The 25,680-nt window shown below is 49.5% G+C and overlaps 1 pseudogene; it reads right to left on the reverse strand.

Annotated features, from left to right (window-relative positions):
* Window positions 1-268: 268 nt before the first annotated feature.
* Window positions 269-949, reverse strand: LOC120964485 (uncharacterized; annotated as a pseudogene).
* Window positions 950-25,680: the final 24,731 nt, after the last annotated feature.

Below are 25,680 nucleotides of genomic sequence, written 5' to 3' on the forward strand. Positions count from 1 at the left end.
CGTTCCCCAACACACAGTTGGTGCGCAACGATGCTCGCGGCTCCAGCGTTCGCCGCAAGTGAAATAGAGCCCTTTGGCGCGACGGTATGCCCGAAGAGTCGCCAGCTTGTCATCTTGCGGTGGAGTTCGGGTAGTCTCCGGTGGCAGTGACTCTGATGCAGTGCCCCCTTGCCGGGCGGTTGTTGTTGTTGGTGGTGGTAAGGGCAGGGCCATGCGAGGGATCGCCTGCCCCCCTTGCGAACTTGGCGGCAGCGCAGGATGGTGCCTATCATCCCGACGAAGAGCCTCTACCACTTCTTCCTGCAAACACGCGAGATCCACAACAGTATGCAATGTTTGGGGTCGATGTAAAACAACTGTAGAACGTATATCATGTTGCAAACCATCCATGAATTGGGTGACAAAAAATGCAGGATCCCAAGAACTATGATGTGCTAACAAGTTATGCATCAACTAAGTGAATTGCTCTGCGTATTCAGTGACCGTGCCCGTCTGTCGCAAGCAATTGAATTGGCGCAGCAAATTCTGAAACTCCTCCCGACCAAACTATGCACAAATAACAGATGCAAACTCCCCCCCACTCCTGGTAATGCAAATGAGCTTGCGACGACTGCAGCCATGATAGTGCGCTGTCGGTGAAATACATCGCCGCACAATTAACCCATGTCTCCGCACTCAGAGTGCATAACCGAAAGTACGCCTCGCATTTGAGATGCCAAGCACACGGATTGGATCCATTGAACAATGGAAAATCGAACCGCGGCGGTGGTGGCAATCTAAAGTACCCACGATCCCCAGTAAATGACTGCTCGCCTTGGTGATAGAAGTCGGACGTACCAGTGGCCGGAGGTAATCGAGGGGTGCGGAACTCCCTTGACGATTTCCCCCGAAGATCAGTGAGGATGTCGTGGTCATCGGGCCCGTGATGTGACGCCCCCGATTCAATCATACACTAATCATGCATGCAAACGTGTACGATCTGTTGGAAATATGCCCTAGAGGCAATAATAAATGGTTATTATTATATTTCTTTGTTCACGGTAATTGTCTATTATTCATGCTATAATTGTATTGTCCGGAAATCGTGATACATGTGTGAATACATAGACCTCAACCTGTCCCTAGTAAGCCTCTAGTTGACTAGCTCGTTGATCAACAGATAGTCATGGTTTCCTGACTATGGACATTGGATGTCATTGATAACGGGATCACATCATTAGGAGAATGATGTGATGGACAAGACCCAATCCTAAGCATAGCATAAAAGATCGTGTAGTTTCGTTTGCTAGAGCTTTTCCAATGTCAAGTATCTTTTCCTTGGACCATGAGATCGTGCAACTCCCGGATACCGTAGGAGTGCTTTGGGTGTGCCAAACGTCACAACATAACTGGGTGACTATAAAGGTGCATTACGGGTATCTCCGAAAGTGTCTGTTGGGTTGGCACGGATCGAGACTGGGATTTGTCACTCCGTGTGACGGAGAGGTATCTCTGGGCCCACTCGGTAATGCATCATCATAATGAGCTCAATATGACTAAGGCGTTAGTCACGGGATCATGCATTGCGGTACGAGTAAAGAGACTTGCCGGTAACGAGATTGAACAAGGTATTGGGATACCGACGATCGAATCTCGGGCAAGTAACATACCGATTGACAAAGGGAATTGCATACGGATTGATTGAATCCTCGACACCGTGGTTCATCCGATGATATCATCGTGGAACATGTCGGAGCCAACATGGGTATCCAGATCCCGCTGTTGGTTATTGACCGGAGAGGCGTCTCGGTCATGTCTGCATGTCTCCCGAACCCGTAGGGTCTACACACTTAAGGTCCGGTGACGCTAGGGTTGTAGAGATATATGTATGCGGAAACCCGAAAGTTGTTCGGAGTCCCGGATGAGATCCCGGACGTCACGAGAGGTTCCGGAATGGTCCGGAGGTAAAGATTTATATATGGGAAGTCTTATTTTGGTCGCCGGAAAAGTTTCGCGCTTTATCGGTATTGTACCGGGAGTGCCGAAAGGGGTCCGGGGGTCGACCAAGGGGGTCCACCAGCCCCGGGGGGCCACATGGGCTGTAAGGGGTGCGCCTTGGCCTATATGGGCCAAGGGCACCAGCCCCAAGAGGCCCATGCGCAAGAGATAAGAAAGAAGGGAGAGTCCTAAAGGGGGAAGGCACCTCCGAGGTGCCTTGGGGGGGAAGGACTCCCCCCTGGCCGCACCCTTCCTTGAAGGAAGGGGCAAGGCTGCGCCCCCCCTCTCCGTTGGCCCTATATATAGTGGGGGAAGGGAGGGCAGCAACATCTAAGCCTTGGGCGCCTTCCTCCTCCCCTGCAACACCTCTCTCTCTCTCGCAGAAGCTCGGCGAAGCCCTGCCGGAGACCCGCTACATCCACCACCACGCCGTCGTGCTGTTGGATCTCCATCAACCTCTCCTTCCCCCTTGCTGGATCAAGAAGGAGGAGACGTCGCTGCACCGTACGTGTGTTGAACGCGGAGGTGCCGTCCGTTCGGCACTCGGTCATCGGTGATTTGGATCACGGCGAGTATGACTCCGTCATCCACGTTCATTGGAACGCTTCCGCTCGCGATCTACAAGGGTATGTAGATCCACTCCTTTCCCCTCGTTGCTAGTAGACTCCATAGATGCATCTTGGTGAGCGTAGGAAAATTTTAAATTATGCTACGATTCCCAACAGTGGCATCATGAGCCAGGCCTATGCGTAGTTACTATGCACGAGTAGAACACAAAGAAGTTGTGGGCATTGATGTTGCCAATTCTTCTTGCCGCTACTAGTCGTTTCTTGTTTCGGCGGCATTGTAGGATGAAGCGGCCCGGACCGACCTTACACGTACGCTTACGTGAGACAGGTTCCACCGATTGACATGCACTAGTTGCCTAAGGTGGCTAGCGGGTGTCTGTCTCTCCTACTTTAGTCGGAACGGATTCGATGAAAAGGGTCCTTATGAAGGGTAAATAGAAATTGGCAAATCACGTTGTGGTCATACGTAGGTAAGAAAACGTTCTTGTTAGAAACCTACAAACCACGTAAAACTTGCAACAACAATTAGAGGACGTCTAACTTGTTTTTGCAGCAAGTGATATATGTGATATGATATGGCCAGAAGATGTGATGAATGATATATGTGATGTATGAGATTGATCATATTCTTGTAATAGGAATCACGACTTGCATGTCGATGAGTATGACAACCGGCAGGAGCCATAGGAGTTGTCTTTATTATTTTGCATGACCTGTGTGTCATTGAATAACGCCATGTAATTTACTTTACTTTGTTGCTAAACGCGTTAGCCATACAAGTAGAAGTAATCATTGGCGTGACGACTTCATGAAGACACAATGATGGAGATCATGGTGTCATGCCGGTGAAGAAGATGATCATGGTGCCCCGAAGATGGAGATCAAAGGAGCATGATGATATTGGCCATATCATGTCACTATATGATTGCATGTGATGTTTATCATGTTTTTGCATCTTATTTGCTTAGAACGACGGTAGTAAGTAAGATGATCCCTTATAATAATTTCAAGAAAGTGTTCACCCTAACTGTGCACCGTTGCGAAGGTTCGTTGTTTCGAAGCACCACGTGATGATCGGGTGTGATAGATTCTAACGTTCGAATACAACGGGTGTTGACGAGCCTAGCATGTACAGACATGGCCTCGGAACACACGCAATACACTTAGGTTCACTTGACGAGCCTAGCATGTACAGACATGGCCTCGGAACACGGAGGACCGAAAGGTCGAGCATGAGTCGTATAGAAGATACGATCAACATGGAGATGTTCACCGATCTTGACTAGTCCGTCTCACGTGATGATCGGACACGGCCTAGTCGAATTCGGATCATGTTTCACTTAGATGACTAGAGGGATGTCTATCTGAGTGGGAGTTCATTAAATAATTTGATTATATGAACTTAATTATCATGAACTTAGTCTAAATCTTTACACTATGTATTGTAGATCAAATGGCCCACGTTGTCCTCAATTTCAACGCGTTCCTAGAGAAAACCAAGCTGAAAGATGATGGCAGCAACTATACGGACTGGGTCCGGAACCTGAGGATCATCCTCATAGCAGCCAAGAAAGATTATGTCTTAGAAGCACCGCTAGGTGATGCACCAATCCCACAGAACCAAGACGTTATGAACGCTTGGCAATCACGTGCTGATGATTACTCCCTAGTTCAGTGCGGCATGCTTTACAGCTTAGAACCGGGTCTACAAAAGCGTTTTGTGAAACATGGAGCATATGAGATGTTCGAGGAGCTGAAACTAGTTTTCCAAGCTCATGCCCGGGTCGAGAGATATGATGTCTCCGACAAGTTCTTCAGCTGTAAAATGGAGGAGAACAGTTCTGTTAGTGAGCACATACTCAGAATGTCTGGGTTGCACAACTGCTTGTCTCAGCTGGGAGTTAATCTCCCGGATGACGCGGTCATTGACAGAATCCTCCAGTCGCTTCCACCAAGCTACAAGAGCTTTGTGATGAACTACAATATGCAGGGGATGGAAAAGACCATTCCTGAAGTATATTCAATGCTGAAATCAGCGGAAGGGGAGATCAGAAAAGAACATCAAGTGTTGATGGTGAATAAAACCACCAAGTTCAAGAAGGGCAAGGGTAAGAAGAACTTCAAGAAGGACGGCAAGGGAGTTGCCGCGCCCGGTAAACCAGTTACTGGGAAGAAGTCAAAGAATGGACCCAAGCCCGGGACTGAGTGCTTTTATTGCAAGGGAAGTGATCACTGGAAGCGGAACTGCCCCAAATATTTAGCGGACAAGAAGAAGGCCGGCAACACCCAAGGTATATGTGATATACAAGTAATTGATGTGTACCTTACCAGTACTCGTAGTAGCTCCTGGGTATTTGATACCGGTGCGGTTGCTCATATTTGTAACTCAAAGCAGGAACTACGGAATAAACGGAGACTGGCAAAGGACGAGGTGACGATGCGCGTCGGGAATGGTTCCAAGGTCGATGTGATCGCCGTCGGCACGCTACCTCTGCATCTACCCACGGGATTAGTTTTAAACCTCAATAATTGTTATTTAGTGCCAGCTTTGAGCATGAACATTGTGTCTGGATCTCGTTTAATTCGAGATGGCTACTCATTTAAACCCGAGAATAATGGTTGTTCTATTTATTTGAGAGAGATGTTTTATGGTCATGCCCCGCTGGTCAATGGTTTATTTTTGATGAATCTCGAACGTGATGTTACACATGTTCATAGTGTGAATACCAAAAGATGTAAAGTTGATAACGATAGTCCCACATACTTGTGGCACTGCCGCCTTGGTCACATTGGTGTCAAGCGCATGAAGAAGCTCCATGCAGATGGACTTTTGGAGTCTCTTGATTACGAATCATTTGACACGTGCGAACCATGCCTCATGGGTAAGATGACCAAGACTCCGTTCTCCGGAACAATGGAGCGAGCAACCAACTTATTGGAAATCATACATACCGATGTGTGTGGTCCAATGAGTGTTGAGTCTCGCGGAGGATATCGTTATGTTCTCACTCTCACTGATGATTTAAGTAGATATGGGTATGTCTACCTAATAAAACACAAGTCTGAAACCTTTGAAAAGTTCAAGGAATTTCAGAGTGAGGTTGAGAATCAACGTGACAGGAAAATAAAATTCTTACGATCAGATCATGGTGGAGAATATTTAAGTCACGAATTTGGTACACACTTAAGGAAATGTGGAATAGTTTCACAACTCACGCCGCCTGCAACACCTCAGAGAAATGGTGTGTCCGAACGTCGTAATCGCACTCTATTGGATATGGTGCGATCTATGATGTCTCTTACCGATTTACCGCTCTCATTTTGGGGTTATGCTTTAGAGACTGCCGCATTCACTTTAAATAGGGCACCGTCTAAATCCGTTGAGACGACACCATATGAATTATGGTTTGGGAAGAAACCTAAGCTGTCGTTTCTAAAAGTTTGGGGATGCGATGCTTATGTCAAGAAACTTCAACCTGAAAAGCTCGAACCCAAATCGGAAAAATGCGTCTTCATAGGATACCCTAAGGAAACTATTGGGTACACCTTCTACCTCAGATCCGAAGGCAAGATCTTCGTTGCCAAGAACGGGTCCTTTCTAGAGAAGGAGTTTCTCTCGAAAGAATTGAGTGGGAGGAAAGTGGAACTTGATGAGGTGATAGTCACCCCTTCCGAGTTGGAAAGTAGCGCAGCGCGGGAAAATGTTCCTGTGGTGCCTACACCGACAGGGGAGGAAGTTAATGATGATGATCATGAAGCTTCGGATCAAGTTGCCACTGAACTTCGTAGGTCCACAAGGACACGTTCCGCACCAGAGTGGTACGGCAACCCTGTCCTTGAAATCATGTTGTTAGACAACGGTGAACCTTCGAACTATGAAGAAGCGATGGCGGGCCCGGATTCCGACAAATGGCTAGAAGCCATGAAATCCGAGATAGAATCCATGTATGAAAACAAAGTATGGACTTTGACTGACTTGCCCGATGAGCGGCGAGCCATAGAAAACAAATGGATCTTTAAGAAGACGGACGCAGATGGTAATGTGACCATCTACAAAGCTCGACTTGTCGCTAAGGGTTATCGACAAGTTCAAGGGGTTGACTACGATGAGACTTTCTCACCCGTAGCGAAGCTGAAGTCCGTCCGAATCATGTTAGCAATTGCCGCATACTATGATTATGAGATATGGCAGATGGACGTCAAAACGGCATTCCTTAACGGCTTCCTTAAGGAAGAGTTGTATATGATGCAGCCGGAAGGTTTTGTCGATCCTAAGAATGCTAACAAAGTATGCAAGCTCCAACGCTCAATCTATGGGCTGGTGCAAGCATCTCGGAGTTGGAACATTCGCTTTGATGAGATGATCAAAGCGTTTGGGTTTACACAGACTTATGGAGAAGCCTGTGTTTACAAGAAAGTGAGTGGGAGCTCTGTAGCATTTCTCATATTATATGTGGATGACATACTATTGATGGGAAATGATATAGAATTCTTGGAAAGTATAAAGGCCTATTTGAATAAGTGTTTTTCAATGAAGGACCTTGGAGAAGCTGCTTATATATTAGGCATCAAGATCTATAGAGATAGATCAAGACGCCTCATTGATCTTTCACAAAGTACATACCTTGACAAGATATTGAAGAAGTTCAGTATGGATCAGTCCAAGAAGGGGTTCTTGCCTGTATTGCAAGGTGTGCAATTGAGCACGGCTCAATGCCCGACCACGGCAGAAGATATAGAACAGATGAGTGTCATCCCCTATGCCTCGGCCATAGGGTCTATTATGTATGCCATGCTGTGAACCAGACCTGATGTAAACCTTGCCGTAAGTTTGGTAGGAAGGTACCAAAGTAATCCCGGCAAGGAACACTGGACAGCGGTCAAGAATATCCTGAAGTACCTGAAGAGGACTAAGGATATGTTTCTCGTTTATGGAGGTGACGAAGAGCTCGTCGTAAAGGGTTACGTCGACGCTAGCTTCGACACAGATCTGGATGACTCGAAGTCACAGACCGGATACGTGTATATATTGAATAGAGGAGCAGTAAGCTGGTGCAGTTGCAAGCAAAGCGTCGTGGCGGGATCTACATGTGAAGCAGAGTACATGGCAGCCTCGGAGGCAGCACAGGAAGCAGTCTGGATGAAGGAATTCATTACCGACCTAGGGGTGATTCCCAATGCGTCGGGCCCAATGACTCTCTTTTGTGACAACACTGGAGCTATTGCCCTTGCGAAGGAGCCCAGGTTTCACAGGAAGACCAGACATATCAAGCGTCGCTTCAACTCCATTCGTGAAAGTGTTCAAAATGGAGACATAGATATTTGTAAAGTGCACACGGACCTGAATGTAGCAGATCCGTTGACTAAACCTCTCCCTAGGGCAAAACATGATCAACACCAGGATGCAATGGGTGTTCGATTCATCACAATGTAACTAGATTATTGACTCTAGTGCAAGTGGGAGACTGTTGGAAATATGCCCTAGAGGCAAAAATAAATGGTTATTATTATATTTCTTTGTTCATGGTAATTGTCTATTATTCATGCTATAATTGTATTGTCCGGAAATTGTGATACATGTGTGAATACATAGACCTCAACCTGTCCCTAGTAAGCCTCTAGTTGACTAGCTCGTTGATCAACAGATAGTCATGGTTTCCTGACTATGGACATTGGATGTCATTGATAACGGGATCACATCATTAGGAGAATGATGTGATGGACAAGACCCAATCCTAAGCATAGCATAAAAGATCGTGTAGTTTCATTTGCTAGAGCTTTTCCAATGTCAAGTATCTTTTCCTTGGACCACGAGATCGTGCAACTCCCGGATACCGTAGGAGTGCTTTGGGTGTGCCAAACGTCACAACGTAACTGGGTGACTATAAAGGTGCATTACGGGTATCTCCGAAAGTGTCTGTTGGGTTGGCACGGATCGAGACGGGATTTGTCACTCCGTGTGACGGAGAGGTATCTCTGGGCCCACTCGGTAATGCATCATCATAATGAGCTCAATATGACTAAGGCGTTAGTCACGGGATCATGCATTGCGGTACGAGTAAAGAGACTTGCCGGTAACGAGATTGAACAAGGTATTGGGATACCGACGATCGAATCTCGGGCAAGTAACATACCGATTGACAAAGGGAATTGCATACGGATTGATTGAATCCTCGACACCGTGGTTCATCCGATGATATCATCGTGGAACATGTGGGAGCCAACATGGGTATCCAGATCCCGTTGTTGGTTATTGACCGGAGAGGCGTCTCGGTCATGTCTGCATGTCTCCCGAACCCGTAGGGTCTACACACTTAAGGTCCGGTGACGCTAGGGTTGTAGAGATATATGTATGCGGAAACCCGAAAGTTGTTCGGAGTCCCGGATGAGATCCCGGACGTCACGAGAGGTTCCGGAATGGTCCGGAGGTAAAGATTTATATATGGGAAGTCTTATTTTGGTCGCCGGAAAAGTTTCGCGCTTTATCGGTATTGTACCGGGAGTGCCGAAAGGGGTCCGGGGGTCCACCAAGGGGGTCCACCAGCCCCGGGGGGCCACATGGGCTGTAAGGGGTGCGCCTTGGCCTATATGGGCCAAGGGCACCAGCCCCAAGAGGCCCATGCGCAAGAGATAAGAAAGAAGGGAGAGTCCTAAAGGGGGAAGGCACCTCCGAGGTGCCTTGGGGGGGAAGGACTCCCCCCTGGCCGCACCCTTCCTTGAAGGAAGGGGCAAGGCTGCGCCCCCCCTCTCCCTTGGCCCTATATATAGTGGGGGAAGGGAGGGCAGCAACATCTAAGCCTTGGGCGCCTCCCTCCTCCCCTGCAACACCTCTCTCTCTCTCGCAGAAGCTCGGCGAAGCCCTGCCGGAGACCCGCTACATCCACCACCACGCCGTCGTGCTGTTGGATCTCCATCAACCTTTCCTTCCCCCTTGCTGGATCAAGAAGGAGGAGACGTCGCTGCACCGTACGTGTGTTGAACACGGAGGTGCCGTCCGTTCGGCACTCGGTCATCGGTGATTTGGATCACGGCGAGTACGACTCCGTCATCCACGTTCATTGGAACGCTTCCGCTCGCGATCTACAAGGGTATGTAGATCCACTCCTTTCCCCTCGTTGCTAGTAGACTCCATAGATGCATCTTGGTGAGCGTAGGAAAATTTTAAATTATGCTACGATTCCCAACACGATCAAGATCAGGGACTCACGGGAAGATATCACAACACAACTCTAAAAACATAAATAAGTCATACAAGCATCATAATACAAGCCAGGGGCCTCGAGGGCTCGAATACAAGTGCTCGATCATAGACGAGTCAGCGGAAGCAACACTATCTGAGTACAGACGTAAGTTAAACAAGTTTGCCTTAAGAAGGCTAGCACAAACTGGGATACAGATCGAAAGAGGCGCAGGCCTCCTACCTAGGATCCTCCTAAACTACTCCTGGTCGTCGTCAGCGGCCTGCACGTAGTAGTAGGCACCTCCGGTGTAGTAGGAGTCGTCGTCGACGGTGGCGTCTGGCTCCTGGGCTCCAGCATCTGGTTGCGACAACCAGGTAGAATGGAAAGGGGGAAAAGAGGGAGAAAAGCAACCGTGAGTACTCATCCAAAGTACTCGCAAGCAAGGATCTACACTACATATGCATGGGTATATGTGTAAAGAGGCAATATCGGTGTACTGAACTGCAGAATGCCAGAATAAGAGGGGGATAGCTAGTCCTGTCGAAGACTACGCTTCAGGCCACCTCCATCTTGCAGCATGTAGAAGAGAGTAGATGGTAAGTTCACCAAGTAGCATCGCATAGCATAAACCTACCCGGCGATCCCCTCCTTGTTGCCCTGCTAGAGAGCGATCACCGGGTTATATCTGGCACTTGGAAGGGTGTGTTTTATTAAGTATCCAGTTTTAGTTGTCATAAGGTCAAGGTACAACTCCAAGTTGTCCTGTTACCGAAGATCACGGCTATTCGAATAGATAAACTTCCCTGCAGGGGTGCACCACATAACCCAACACGCTCGACCCCCTTTGGCCGGACACACTTTCCTGGGTCATGCCCGTCCTCGGAAGATCAACACGTCTCAGCCCCACCTAGGCACAACAGAGAGGTCAGCACGCCGGTCTAAATCCTATGGCGCAGGGGTCTGGGCCCGTTGTCACATCCTAGCTAGTTCATGCATTAGAGTGTTGCATCATGTCTACATTTCACAGAAACTTGAAATGGGGATGCCAGAAACCCCCAACACCCCCCGGAACAACTAGGGTTTACTAAAATTCTTTCAATGAACCTGAAATGCCCTCCATAAATGTTCACCACCTTTGGCCCTGGCTAAAACCTCTGCCAAAAATGGTTTCATATTTTTGGAGGCCATCTTGGATTTTTGCACAAGCCATAAGTATTTGCATTTGGACATTTTAAATGCTATAAATATTTTCAAATGCCCAAATAATTTTGAAAGTATTTTTAGGCTATTGAGAATAATGTCAAAGGCGCCTCAGAATATTTTCAGGATTTTTCTAAATGAAATAGTATTTTTACTATTTCAAAACACAGAACAGAAATAAAAAAAAAAAGAGAAAAACAGAAAGCAGAGGACTTACCTGGCAGCCCACCTGGCGGCCCAGCACTGTGCTGGCCCGCGCCAGTCAGCTGCCTGCTCTCGCCAGAGCAGGCAGAGAGGTGACGCCGGCGAGCGCGAGCTCGCCACGGCGCCACCTGCTTGCCGCCCTCGCCCGTGGATGCGCTGGACGACTCCCTCGACGCGCCCCGAGCCCCTGGACACCGCCATTCTTCCCCGTCGCCTCTCCTTCGCCTTTCCCCCACCATGGCCGACGCCGCCGCAGCCACCTCGCCGGAGTAACCGCGCCCACCGTCGACCTTGCTCCATTCCACCGTGTCCAACAGCTCCGCCGTCGCCCACTCCTTCGAGCAAGCCAAGCCCCGAGCGCTCGGTTGCCCCGAAGCTCCGCCACCGACCTCGCCTTCGCCGCTCACCGTCGGAGATCCCCTCCGCCGTCGCCACTGCAACAGCTCGCCTCCGACCTCGCCGTCCGCTCCGTCGCAACCGCCGTTAGCAATGCCACCTTCCCATCCTCTCCTCTCTCTTTCTCGAGCTCTGTAGCCACCGCACGAAGCTCACCCGTACGCGCCGCCGCACGAGCTCGTCGCCGACGAGGCTCCGGCCATCCAACGGCCGCACCACCGTAGCCATTAGCTCCACCGCAACGCCAGGAACCTGTAGCGCCATCGCATGTCCCTCGCCGTGCTCTCTAGCTACGGTTTCAACCACGCCCGTACCCCGGCAGCCGCACGGCTCATCGCCGGCGTCGATTCCGGCGACCCCGAGCTCCACCACCACCACCAGTCGACGTGGTTCGCCCCCAGCTACACGTAGGTACTCTCCGCCATCCTTTTGGTCGCCGGAGGAGCAATCCCGCACTCCACCGCCGCGTCTGGACGTCGCCGGCGGCTAAACGCCGGCGAGTCAGCGTGGTTTGACCACAGGTTGACCCCCCCAGGGTCACTGACAAGTGGGGCCCGCTTGCTAGTTAATCTGAGTTAGTGTTAAAATTAATCCTAATTAGCTAATTACCTAACACTGACACAGGGGACCCACACGTCAGGTTTGACCTGGACGACCCCGTTGACCTGCTGACGTCACACTGACGTCAGGCTGACGCAGTAAAGCCTTACTGGAATTATTCTTATATTGGAAATTCCAGAAATTATCACAAACTTCAAAAAATCATAGAAAATAATCTATAGCTCAGAATGAAAAGATTTATATATGAAAAATGATCAGAAAAATCCATTCTATCCATCTGTACTAGTTTCATGCATGATTAAGCAAGTTAACCTACTGTTTTATACAGAACAAGATAAAGCACTAATATGGGCCATTTATGAACTTGGAATTTGAATCTTTGATTCAAAATAGTCCAAACACATTTGGTCTTAGTTGCATTAGCCCAATACATCCATTTTGCCATGTCTCATGCATGCATCATATTGTTGCACTTGCTTGGTGTTGATTGTGCTTCGATGTGTTCATTGTGGTAGGTCCTGCCTCCGAGGATATTCACGAGTATCCAACTGAAGGGCAGTATCCCACCACCACTCCGTCAGGCAAGCAACCCATTGATCATTTTGATACAAACCCATCTTCTCGCTTCTGCTCTCGTTTACTGCATTAAGACAACGCGATTCAAACTGCTATGTGTTGCGGTAGTTGAACCCACTTTCCTTTGCATGACCTGTCATTGCCACAGTAACTAGATGAAACCCACTAGCATGTGTAGGAGTTGATTGAGCCATGTTGTGTTCCTACAATGCTATGCTTGCTATGCTTAGAGTTGTGTCAGGTCTGGCTCATCAGGGTGATGAACTAGGGTGAAAGTGTGTGTCGGTAATGAGAGTGAAGTGTTGAATACAATTTGGTAAAGGTATCGATGGGAGGCCATGTAGGAGTACATGGTGGGTTGTTTCATTGAGACCGTCCCTAAGAACTGAGATCTGTATGCGTGATTTAAGATTCAGCTACTACCACGCATTGGGCCCGAAACCAATGGACCCCCTCGGCTTCTTATTCACCCTTGTCCTCTGTCCAGGAGTTGCACGTAGTTTCTGGTGTTTGTAGTAAGCTGGAGGCCGTGGACAGCGCTGACCAAGGGGTGGGCTGTGATGCGGTAGGCTCGTGGCCCGGTGTACCGAGTCGCCCGTTTGGTGACCGGGAACCCTGCACACATCGTTCGGGGCCGTATGTGGAAACCTCGGTCGGACTCCCTGCGGATGGAACCTGAATAGGCGATAAACCTGGACTAGAGACTCGAGTGTTTAGGTAGGCTGTGGCCGACACCCACGTTGGGCTTCCGCTTGAAGGTTGCTGAGTACACGTCGTGTAGCGACGATAAGTGGTGAGAGCGTGTGTGACGAAGTACACCCCTGCAGGGTATAAAACTATTCGAATAGCCGCGTCCGCGGTAAAGGACTACTTGGTCGCTTATGCAGTTCATAGACAAGTAAATGGATACTACTAAAAGCCTCAAGATAAGTGTGAGTACCGCGGATGGCCCTCTCGTGGGATGACGAGGGAGGATCCACGGTGGAGTATTGAAATGGTGATTAGTGTACTCGTGTGCGAAACTATTTCACAAGTGGTGTATCGTAGGATAGCTTAGCCAAGGGTCAAAGCTGGCTTGCTGCAATAACCCCACTACCTTCTTGAGAATGAACATGTATAGTAGGATCTGTTGTAAGACTTGCTGAGTACCTTTGTACTCATGTTGCTTCAATTACTGTTTTCAGACGACAACACCGCCCCTTCTGACGGGTTCTACGTAGAACTCGATGACGACGAGTGACTTGCCACCCAGGTGGTGATCTAGGCTTGTGAAGGGCCTATGTAGATAGACAGGCTTCGTCAAGCCTTCTTTCTTTCTAGTGTCTGTACCCAGACAGTTTGCTTCCACATGTGCTTGTATGATTGTATGACTTGAGTGTCGGGTCATGTGACCCCTATCTGTATGAACAAGTTATGTAAGGCTCTCCGGAGCCCTTTAAATAAATTACTTTGAGTTGTAGAGTTTTGTTGTGATGCCATGTTGTATTTGCACATATCGAGCATATTGTGTGTTTGTTTGAAATGCTTGATATGTGTGGGATCCGACAATCTAGTTGTTTATCCCTGGCAGCCTCTCTTATGGGGAAATGTAGTCTAGTGCCTCCTTGAGCCATAGTAGTCCGCTACAGCCCGGTTCACCGGAGTCCTGCTAGCCCAGCACTACTGCTCTGGACACCTGACTGGCCGGCATGTGATTCATATCGTTCCTGTGTCTGTCCCTTCGGGGAAATGTCACGCGGTGACATCCGGAGTCCTGCCTAGCCTGCTACAGCCCGGGTTCCCGGAGTCTTGTTAGCCCAGTGCTACAGCCCGGATTCACATGCTGCTGACCGACACGCTCGATGTTGATTCATGTATGCCTGTCCCCATACGTTAGTGCCGCTTTGGGTTCACGACTAGCCATGTCGGCCTGGGTTCTCTGTCATATGGATGCTAGCGACATTGTCATATACATGAGCCAAAAGGCGCAAACGGTCCCGGGCCATGGTAAGGCGACACCCGTGGGAGTACCGTGCGTGAGGCCGCAATGTTATATGAGGTGTTACAGGCTAGATCGGTGTGACTTGGAATCGGGGTCCTGACAGCGTTGGCATCAGAGCCGGACTGCCTGTAGGTGCGATAAGCCAAACTGGTCGATGTCGAGTCTAGAAATGCTTTAGTTATATGTAGGGGAATTGATTGTGGGAGGGAACGTAAGGTGCTTTTACTCCTTTACCTCATGCCCTCTGATCTGAGTCATTCTCTTCTCATTCTACATGGGTTAAGGACTAGGCTCTCTCCTCTCTATCAGGTTCACGTGTTACTAATCCGTAGTAACTTATAGGATTGTTGGTTCCATGCCTCGGTTCAGTTTCTACTACCTTAGTATGTTGTCGGTTGAACCAGAACCTTGACATGATGTTGTTGAGTGGTATTGCAAACTGTTGCGAATGTCTCAAATCCTTTTCCGAGCATTTACAGCCGTTATGCTGTCCGAATTCTCCTAGAAATACTAATGCCTTGCATTGTTTCGTGCTTTCAGATGGCCACCCGTTCCCAGAACCAAGTGGTTCGTCTGACCCGGTGCATCGGCGTACCTGGTCACACGGCCATGCTGGTCCGAGTGATGGTTGAGACAGGCTATCGTTGGTATCCCGAGTATACCGTCGAGGAGCAGTTCCGAGACTTTAATCAAAGTCAATATCTTTGCACAGTCAGGATTTACCCATCCTATCATGGAGCCACTGAACCCCTCCATTGCTCTTATGGACTTGGGGTTACTATCGAGATGTCCGTGCAGGACGCAGCTTACTCAATGATGACTATCATGCGAGCCAGAACTGCCTTGCTTCAGAACACCGACTTCCGCTATATGCTAGCAGCACTCCCTGGGGCACAGGGGTACTATCAGGCCACTTACTGTGATTCTACCCATGAGGGCTCACTACTCCGTACCACCACCGAGATGCTTGAGGACAAGGACCGTGAGAATCGTGCCTTGCGAATGGAGCTCTTTAATGCTCGTGCTGATCACTTGGCCACTCTGACACGGTTTGCACCTGCCGTGCAAGCTGGGTTTATGGACATGAGGGACTTGTACCCCGTGCGATCTGGTCTGCCAGAATGTATGGAATGGTGTGATGTAGGAGGCATCACCCCTCCTCGTGGACCCCGTCTGCCACCGTTTGTTGGGCCAAGGCCACACCCGAGTCCCTATGGACCTCAAGCTCCATAGGACCGACTGTTTCCAGATGATCATGTTCAGCTCTCAGGACATGGTGGTGACTTCTATGAGGATTACTACGGAGACGTCTGAGTTGGTAGTAGTTCCACTAGTATTGTAACAGTTGTAATCTCCACAGTCCTGCGTGTCTTGTGGGATACGACTTGGTGTGTATCACGTTCCGGAGGTGTAGAAAAATAATGTATAGGAGCTTGGAATGCCTCTGATGAGATGTATCGTCTTTCATCGTAGTTGTACCTTAGCTTGGGCTTGTACTAAACTATGTATGGCGTGTATGACCGTTGGTATATGTATGTTGCTATGTTACCATGTCATACTGATGGTCATCTCTGCATTCCGTGTTATCCATTACATTCCGCATTTCCCAATCAAGATTTAGCCATCCTCGTCTAAACCGTTGCTTTGTTTCTCCTAGGATGGTTAACACCCGCAACAACCCTGCTGTCCAGGCGCAGGGTGAAGCCAATGCAGCCAGGGCGGAGGATCTGCCCCAACCGCCTTCACTGGCCAAAGTTATGCTGGAGGCAGAAAGAAACAAGCGTGAGACTAACCGCTTGCTAGAGCGAATTGAGCAGAATACTGCACGTCACCAGAGGAACGACCTGGTGTCCATCAATGACTTTATCAAGTTGTACCCACCGAAGTTCAATCATTCCGTCGAGCCCCTTGATGCGGATGACTGGCTTCGCAGCATCACCCATAAGCTACGTTCCGCCAACGTAGCCGAAGCTGATAAGGTTACCTACGCTGCCTATCACCTCGAAGGCCCTGCTAGCCTTTGGTGGGAAAACTTTGAGGCTATGCGCCCAGCTGGCCAAATCACTACTTGGGCTGAATTCAGTGAGGCTTTCCGTGAGCATCACATTCCGGAGGGTCTCATAGATCGTAAGCGGGAAGAATTCTGCAACTTCACCCAAGGCAGACTGACCGTGGATGCTGACAGCCGTGAGTTTGGAAATCTAGCACGCTATGCCCCTGAAGAGGTATCCACCGATGCCAAGAAGCAGGCAAGGTTCCGCAAGGGACTTAGCCCTGAGCTTCGCCTTGATCTTCGTCTACATGAGTGCACCTCCTTCCAGAAGTTGGTCAATAAGGCCATCAGTGCCGAGACAGGACAGACTGACTATGACGCTACACGCAAGCACTCTCGCGATTTTGGTTCCTCATCCGGCTCCGATCCCAGAAGCGCCGGGTCTGGATTCCAAACACTGCTCTGCCACCCAGGTTCACTCCGAGGCCATCCTTCGAGGCGCCTCGCCCTAACCAGCAGCATGCACCGCCCAAAGTCTATGGTGGCCCCGCTGCTAATGATGCTCCACGCCCCAATATTGTGACATGCTTCAAGTGTGGAGAAACGGGTCACTATTTGCGCGAGTGCCCCCGAAAGAACCTCAATCAACCTGGACAGTCCGTTGGCCGTGGTAAGCCAGCAGGAAAGACTTACTACGCCAAGCCAGCCACCACTGCACGTGGCCATGTCAACTACGTTTCAGCTGAAGAAACTCATGAGGATCCCAACGTCGTCCTTGGTACGCTCCTTGTTAATTGCCATCCGGCAACTGTTCTTTTCGATACTGGGGCATCTCATTCATTTATCTCCGAGAGCTATGCTCGATTGCACAACACCACATTTAGTGACATGCCTACTTCCATGGACATTCAAACTCCTGGTTCTAGATGGCAAACCTCTAGGATAAGCCATGGAAATGAAATTCTTGTCGACAGATTGGTCTTCCTTGCGTCACTAATAGCTCTCAAGCCCTCGGACATAAACATCATCTTGGGTATGGACTGGATGTCAGCTCATCATGCTAAGATTGATTGCTCTACTAGAACTGTTCAACTCACCCATCCGTCGGGCAAGATAGTCAATGTTTTGACCCGAGTGTCTAAGCGTCAGCTTTACTCATTAAATGCTAACCCTCTTCCAGACCTCGAAGATGTGCCGGTAGTCCGTGACTTCCCGGATGTCTTCCCTGAAGAACTGTCAGGTATTCCACCTGACAGGGATGTCGAGTTCGTGATAGACCTTGTTCCAGGAACCATCCCAATCTCTAGAAGACCCTATAAGATGGCACCCCTAGAGCTAGCCGAGCTTAAGAAACAACTCGATGAGTCCTTGAAAAAGGGTTTCATCCGTCCTAGTTCTTCTCCGTGGGCTTGCCCCGTCCTCTTCGTCAAGAAGAAGGATGGTACGGATCGGATGGTTGTAGATTACCGACCCGTCAACCTAGTCACAATCAAGAATAAGTATCCGCTTCCCAGGATCAACGACCTGTATGATCAGCTCGCTGGATCCTCGATCTTCTCTAAAATGGATTTGAGGTTGGGCTACCACCAAATCAAAATCAAGAACGGGGACATTCCTAAAACGGCCTTTGTTACTCGTTATGGCCAATACGAGTATACTATCATGTCCTTCGGGTTAACCAACGCTCCAGCCACCTTTTCTCGGTTAATGAACTCAATCTTCATGGAGTATTTGGATAAATTCGTCATAGTATACCTCAATGATATACTCATCTACTCCAAGAACGAGGCAGGACATGCCGAGCATTTAAGGCTAGTACTGACGAAACTTCGAGAGCATCGCCTTTATGCTAAATTCCCTAAGTGTGAATTCTGGTTGCCAGAAGTGACCTATCTAGGCCATGTAATCTCTGGTAAAGGTATTGCTGTCAATCCCGAGCGAGTTCAAGCCATCCTTGACTGGACTCCACCTGAATCGGTCAAGCAAGTCCGTAGTTTCCTTGGCTTAGCGAGCTACTGCCGCCGCTTCGTCGAGAATTTCTCCAAGGTTGCTAAACCTCTAACCGAACTCCTCAAGAAAGATAAAAAGTTCGAGTGGACCCCACAGTGCGAGTTCAGCTTTTAGGAACTGAAAAGACGCCTGACATCTGCCCCCGTACTCGTACCACCAGATTTTTCTAAGGACTTTGTTATCTATTGCGACGCCTCACGACAAGGACTGGGTTGCATACTCATGCAAGATCGTCATGTGATAGCTTACGCCTCTCGACAGTTGCGTCCACATGAGGATAATTATCCCACACATGATCTAGAGCTTGCAGCCGTAGTCCATGCACTCAAAACATGGCGACATTACCTTCTCGGTAATCGTTGCGAGATTTTCACCGACCACCAGAGTCTGAAATACATTTTCACCCAACCGGATTTGAATCTCAGGAAAAGACGTTGGGTCGAGTTGATCTCAGACTACGACTTAGGAATAACTTACACCCCGAGCAAAGCCAACGTCATGGCTGATGCGCTAAGCCGTAAATCCTATTGTAACAACTTGATGTTACAACAAAGTCAACCACTTCTCCACGAGGAATTCTGTAAGCTTAACCTTCACATTGCTCCTCGAGGTTTTCTATCCACCCTGGTGGCGAAACCTACCCTTACGGATCAGATCATCAAAGCCTAGAAGGTACATCCGGGAATCTCCCGTATTAAGAGAAACATTAAGAAAGGAGTTGCGGATTGTTTCTCCGTTGATGACCAAGGTGTTGTGTTCTTTGGAGACCGCCTAGTGGTTCCCAAGGTACGCAACCTGAGGCGATTGATCCTTAAGGAAGCTCATGAATCTCCTCTCACCATTCATCCCGGTAGTACTAAAATGTATCAAGACCTACGCCAGAGGTTTTGGTGGACTAGGATGAAGAGAGAAATCGCTCAATACATTGCTAATTGCGACGTCTGCCGTCGTGTTAAAGCAGAGCATCAACGGCCTACTGGCACCCTTCAGCCTCTGGCTATTCCTGAATGGAAATGGGATAAAATTGGTATGGATTTCATTACCGGGTTTCCCAGGACCAAGAGAGGGAATAATGCTATCTTCGTTGTTGTCGATCGTCTTTCCAAAGTAGCCCACTTCCTACCTGTTCGTGAGAGTATAACCGCTAGCCAGCTAGCAGACTTGTACATCTCCCGAATAGTGTCTCTTCATGGTGTTCCATTGGAAATTAACTCAGACCATGGAAGTCTCTTCACCTCTCGATTTTGGGAAAGTTTCCAAAATGCAATGGGAACTCGTCTCTCATTTAGCACCGCCTTTCACCCTCAATCAAGTGGTCAGGTAGAACGAGTTAATCAAATTCTGGAGGATATGCTCCGAGCTTCTGTCATCTCTTTCGGCATGGATTGGGAGAAATGTCTCCCATTCGCCGAGTTCGCTTATAACAATAGTTACCAAGCTAGCTTGGGTAAGGCCCCTTTCGAGGTTCTCTATGGACGAAAATGTCGAACGCCTCTTAACTGGTCAGAAACCGGGGAAAGACAACTCTTTGGCCCGGATATGATCCAGGAAGCAGAAGAGCAGGTTCGCATTATTCGTGAGAAATTGAAAACAGCCCAATCTCGCCAAAAGAGCCTTTATGATCGCAAACATAAGGCTATGACTTTTGAGGTTGACGAGAAGGCTTACCTTCGGGTGACTCCTTTAAAGGGAACCCATCGATTCAGTATCAAGGGCAAATTGGCTCCTCGCTACATTGGACCCTTTCGCATTCTTGCCAAGCGAGGAGAAGTTGCCTACCAATTGGAACTACCTCCGCATCTTTCCAAGGTTCATGACGTCTTCCACGTTTCCCAACTCAGGCGTTGCTTCTCGGATCCTATCCGTGGAGTGGACCACGAAACGCTTGATCTCCAAGATAATCTCACATATCAGGAATATCCTGTTCGAATCCTTGATCAAGCTGAGCGTACCACTCGACGCCAAAACATCAAGTTTCTCAAAGTTCAATGGTCACACCATTCCGAGAAAGAAGCTACTTGGGAAAGGGAGGGTCGTCTTCGACTTGAGTACCCCACCCTCTTCCCAACGGATCCTAAATCTCGGGACGAGATTCTTTTGAGTGGGGGTGAGTTGTCACATCCTAGCTAGTTCATGCATTAGAGTGCTGCATCATGTCTACATTTCACAGAAACTTGAAATGGGGATGCCAGAAACCCCCAGCACCCCCCCTGGAACAACTAGGGTTTACTAAAATTCTTTCAATGAACCTGAAATGCCCTCCATAAATGTTCACCGCCTTTGGCCCTGGCTAAAACCTCTGCCAAAAAAGGTTTCATATTTTTGGAGGACATCTTGGATTTTTGCACAAGCCATAAGTATTTGCATTTGGGCATTTTAAATGCTATAAATATTTTCAAATGCCCAAATAATTTTGAAAGTATTTTTAGGCTGTTGAGAATAATGTCAAAGGTGCCTCAGAATATTTTCAGGATTTTTCCAACTGAAATAGTATTTTTACTATTTCAAAACACAGAACAGAAATATAAAAAAAGAGAGAAAAACAGAAAGCAGAGGACTTACCTGGCAGCCCACCTGGCGGCCCAGCACTGTGCTGGCCCGCGGCAGTCGGCTGCCTGCTCTCGCCAGAGCAGGCGGAGAGGTGACGCCGGCGAGCGCGAGCTCGCCATGGCGCCACCTGCTTGCCGCCCTCGCCCGTGGATGCGCTGGACGACTCCCTCGACGCGCCCCGAGCCCCTGGACACCGCCATTCTTCCCCGTCGCCTCTCCTTCGCCTTTCCCCCACCATGGCCGACGCCGCCGCAGCCACCTCGCCGGAGTAACCGCGCCCACCGTCGACCTCGCGCCATTCCACCGTGTCCAACAGCTCCGCCGTCGCCCACTCCTTCGAGCAAGCCAAGCCCCGAGCGCTCGGTTGCCCCGAAGCTCCACCACCGACCTCGCCTTCACCGCTCACCGTCGGAGATCCCCTCCGCCGTCGCCACTGCAACAGCTCGCCTCCGACCTCGCCGTCCGCTCCGTCGCAACCGCCGTGAGCATGGCCACCTTCCCATCCTCTCCTCTCTCTTTCTCGAGCTCTGTAGCCACCGCACAAAGCTCACCCGTACGCGCCGCCGCACGAGCTCGTCGCCGACGAGGCTCCGGCCATCCAACGGCCGCACCACCGTAGCCATTAGCTCCACCGCAACGCCAAGAACCTGTAGCGCCATCGCATGTCCCTCGCCGTGCTCTCTAGCTACGGTTTCAACCACGCCCGTACCCCGGCAGCCGCACGGCTCGTCGCTGGCGTCGATTCCGGCGACCCCGAGCTCCACCACCACCACCAGTCGACGCGGTTCGCCCCCAGCTACACGTAGGTACTCTCCGCCGTCCTTTTGGTCGTCGGAGGAGCAATCCCGCACTCCACCGCCGCGTCTGGACGTCGCCGGCGGCTAAACGCCGGTGAGTCAGCGTGGTTTGACCACAGGTTGACCCCCCCAGGGTCACTGACAAGTGGGGCCCGCCTGCTAGTTAATCTGAGTTAGTGTTAAAATTAATCCTAATTAGCTAATTACCTAACAGTGACACTGACACAGGGGACCCACACGTCAGGTTTGACCTGGACGACCCCGTTGACCTGCTGACGTCACACTGACGTCAGGCTGACGCAGTAAAGCCTTACTGGAATTATTCTTATATTGGAAATTCCAGAAATTATCACAAACTTCAAAAAATCATAGAAAATAATCTATAGCTCAGAATGAAAAGATTTATATATGAAAAATGATCAGAAAAATCCATTCTATCCATCTGTACTGGTTTCATGCATGATTAAGCAAGTTAACCTACTGTTTTATACAGAACAAGATAAAGCACTAATATGGGCCATTTATGAACTTGGAATTTGAATCTTTGATTCAAAATAGTCCAAACCCATCTGGTCTTAGTTGCATTAGCCCAGTACATCCATTTTGCAATGTCTCATGCATGCATCATATTGTTGCACTTGCTTGGTGTTGATTGTGCTTCGATGTGTTCATTGTGGTAGGTCCTGCCTCCGAGGATATTCACGAGTATCCAACTGAAGGGCAGTATCCCACCACCACTCCGTCAGGCAAGCAACCCATTGATCATTTCGATACAAACCCATCTTCTCGCTTCTGCTCTCGTTTACTGCATTAAGACAACGCGATTCAAACTGCTGTGTGTTGCGGTAGTTGAACCCACTTTCCTTTGCATGACCTGTCATTGCCACGGTAACTAGATGAAACCCACTAGCATGTGTAGGAGTTGATTGAGCCATGTTGTGTTCCTACAATGCTATGCTTGCTATGCTTAGAGTTGTGTCAGGTTTGGCTCATCAGGGTGATGAACTAGGGTGAAAGTGTGTGTCGGTAATGAGAGTGAAGTGTTGAATACGATTTGGTAAAGGTATCGATGGGAGGCCATGTAGGAGTACATGGTGGGTTGTTTCATTGAGACCGTCCCTAAGAACTGAGATCTGTATGCGTGATTTAAGATTCAGCTACTACCACGCATTGGGCCCGAAACCAATGGACCCCCTCGGCTTCTTATTCACCCTTGTCCTCTGTCCAGGAGTTGCACGTAGTTTCTGGTGTTTGTAGTAAGCTGGAGGCCGTGGACAGCGCTGACCAAGGGGTGGGCTGTGATGCGGTAGGCTCGTGGCCCGGTGTACCGAGTCGCCCGTTTGGTGACCGGGAACCCTGCACACATCGTTCGGGGCCGTATGTGGAAACCTCGGCCGGACTCCCTGCGGATGGAACCTGAATAGGCGATAAACCTGGACTAGAGACTCGAGTGTTTAGGTAGGCTGTGGCCGACACCCACGTTGGGCTTCCGCTTGAAGGTTGCTGAGTACACGTCGTGTAGCGACGATAAGTGGTGAGAGCGTGTGTGACGAAGTACACCCCTGCAGGGTATAAAACTATTCGAATAGCCGCGTCCGCGGTAAAGGACTACTTGGTCGCTTATGCAGTTCATAGACAAGTAAATGGATACTACTAAAAGCCTCAAGATAAGTGTGAGTACCGCGGATGGCCCTCTCATGGGATGACGAGGGAGGATCCACGGTGGAGTATTGAAATGGTGATTAGTGTACTCGTGTGCGAAAACTATTTCACAAGTGGTGTATCGTAGGATAGCTTAGCCAAGGGTCAAAGCTGGCTTGCTGCAATAACCCCACTACCTTCTTGAGAATGAACATGTATATTAGGATCTGTTGTAAGACTTGTTGAGTACCTTTGTACTCATGTTGCTTCAATTACTGTTTTCAGACGACAACACCGCCCCTTCTGACGGGTTCTACATAGAACTCGACGACGACGAGTGACTTGCCACCCAGGTGGTGATCTAGGCTTGTGAAGGGCCTATGTAGATAGACAGGCTTCGTCAAGCCTTCTTTCTTTCTAGTGTCTGTACCCAGACAGTTTGCTTCCGCGTGTGCTTGTATGATTGTATGACTTGAGTGTCGGGTCATGTGACCCCTATCTGTATGAACAAGTTATGTAAGGCTCTCCGGAGCCCTTTAAATAAAGTACTTTGAGTTGTAGAGTTTTGTTGTGATGCCATGTTGTATTTGCACATATCGAGCATATTGTGTGTTTGTTTGAAATGCTTGGTATGTGTGGGATCCGACAATCTAGTTGTTTATCCTTGGCAGCCTCTCTTATGGGGAAATGTAGTCTAGTGCCTCCTTGAGCCATAGTAGTCCGCTACAGCCCGGTTCACCGGAGTCCTGCTAGCCCAGCACTACTGCTCTGGACACCTGACTGGCCGGCATGTGATTCATATCGTTCCTGTGTCTGTCCCTTCGGGGAAATGTCACGCGGTGACATCCGGAGTCCTGCCTAGCCTGCTACAGCCCGGGTTCCCGGAGTCCTGTTAGCCCAGTGCTACAGCCCGGATTCACACGCTGCTGACCGACACGCTCGATGTTGATTCATGTATGCCTGTCCCCATACGTTAGTGCCGCTTTGGGTTCACGACTAGCCATGTCGGCCCGGGTTCTCTGTCATATGGATGCTAGCGACATTGTCATATACGTGAGCCAAAAGGCGCAAACGGTCCCGGGCCATGGTAAGGCGACACCCGTGGGAGTACCGTGCGTGAGGCCGCAATGTTATATGAGGTGTTACAGGCTAGATCGGTTTGACTTGGAATCGGGGTCCTGACACCCATCGCCCATTGCACACCTGCACGTTGCGTACGCGGCCGGAAGCAGACCTAGCCTAGCAGGCGTTCCAGTCCAATCCGGCGCGCGCCGCTCAGTCGCTGACGCCACGAAGGCTTCGGCTGATACCACAACGTCGAGTGCCCATAACTGTTCCCGCGTAGTTGGTTAGTGCGTATAGGCCAGTGGCCAGACTCAGATCAAATACCAAGATCTCGTTAAGCGTGTTAATTGAAGTATCCGCGAACGCCGACCAGGGCCAGGCCCACCTCTCTCCTAGGTGGTCTCAACCTGCCCTGTCGCTCCGCCACAAAGTAACAGTAGGGGGCCGTCGGGAACCCAGGCCCACCTCTACCGGGATGGAGCCACTTGTCCTTTCAGCCCCCTCTCCAAACAGTATCATAAGTAACGTAACAGTATAAAGTATATAGCATATGCCCGTGATCACCTCCCGAAGTGATCACGGCCCAGTAGTATAGCATGGCAGACGGACAAGAGTGTAAGGCCACTGATGGAACACTAGCATCCTATACTAAGCATTAGGATAGCAGGTAAAGGTATCAACATTTGTAGCAACAATAACAGGCTATGCATCAGAATAGGATTAACCGAAAGCAGTAACATGCTACACTACTCTAATGCAAGCAGTAGAGAGAAGGAATAGGCGATATCGGGTGATCAAGGGGGGGCTTGCCTGGAAGCTCAGCCGAGAAGGAGGGGTCGTCAACACCGTAGTCGTACTGGGTAGCAGCGGCGTCGGTCTCGGGGTCTATCGGAGAAGAAGAGGGGGGGGAGAAACAGTAAATATGGAGCAAACAAAGCATCACACAAAATATAACAAGCCAATACGCGGTGCCAGGGGT

This window comes from Aegilops tauschii, chromosome 5 (genome assembly GCF_002575655.3).
Source record: "Aegilops tauschii subsp. strangulata cultivar AL8/78 chromosome 5, Aet v6.0, whole genome shotgun sequence".
NCBI lineage: Eukaryota > Viridiplantae > Streptophyta > Magnoliopsida > Poales > Poaceae > Aegilops > Aegilops tauschii.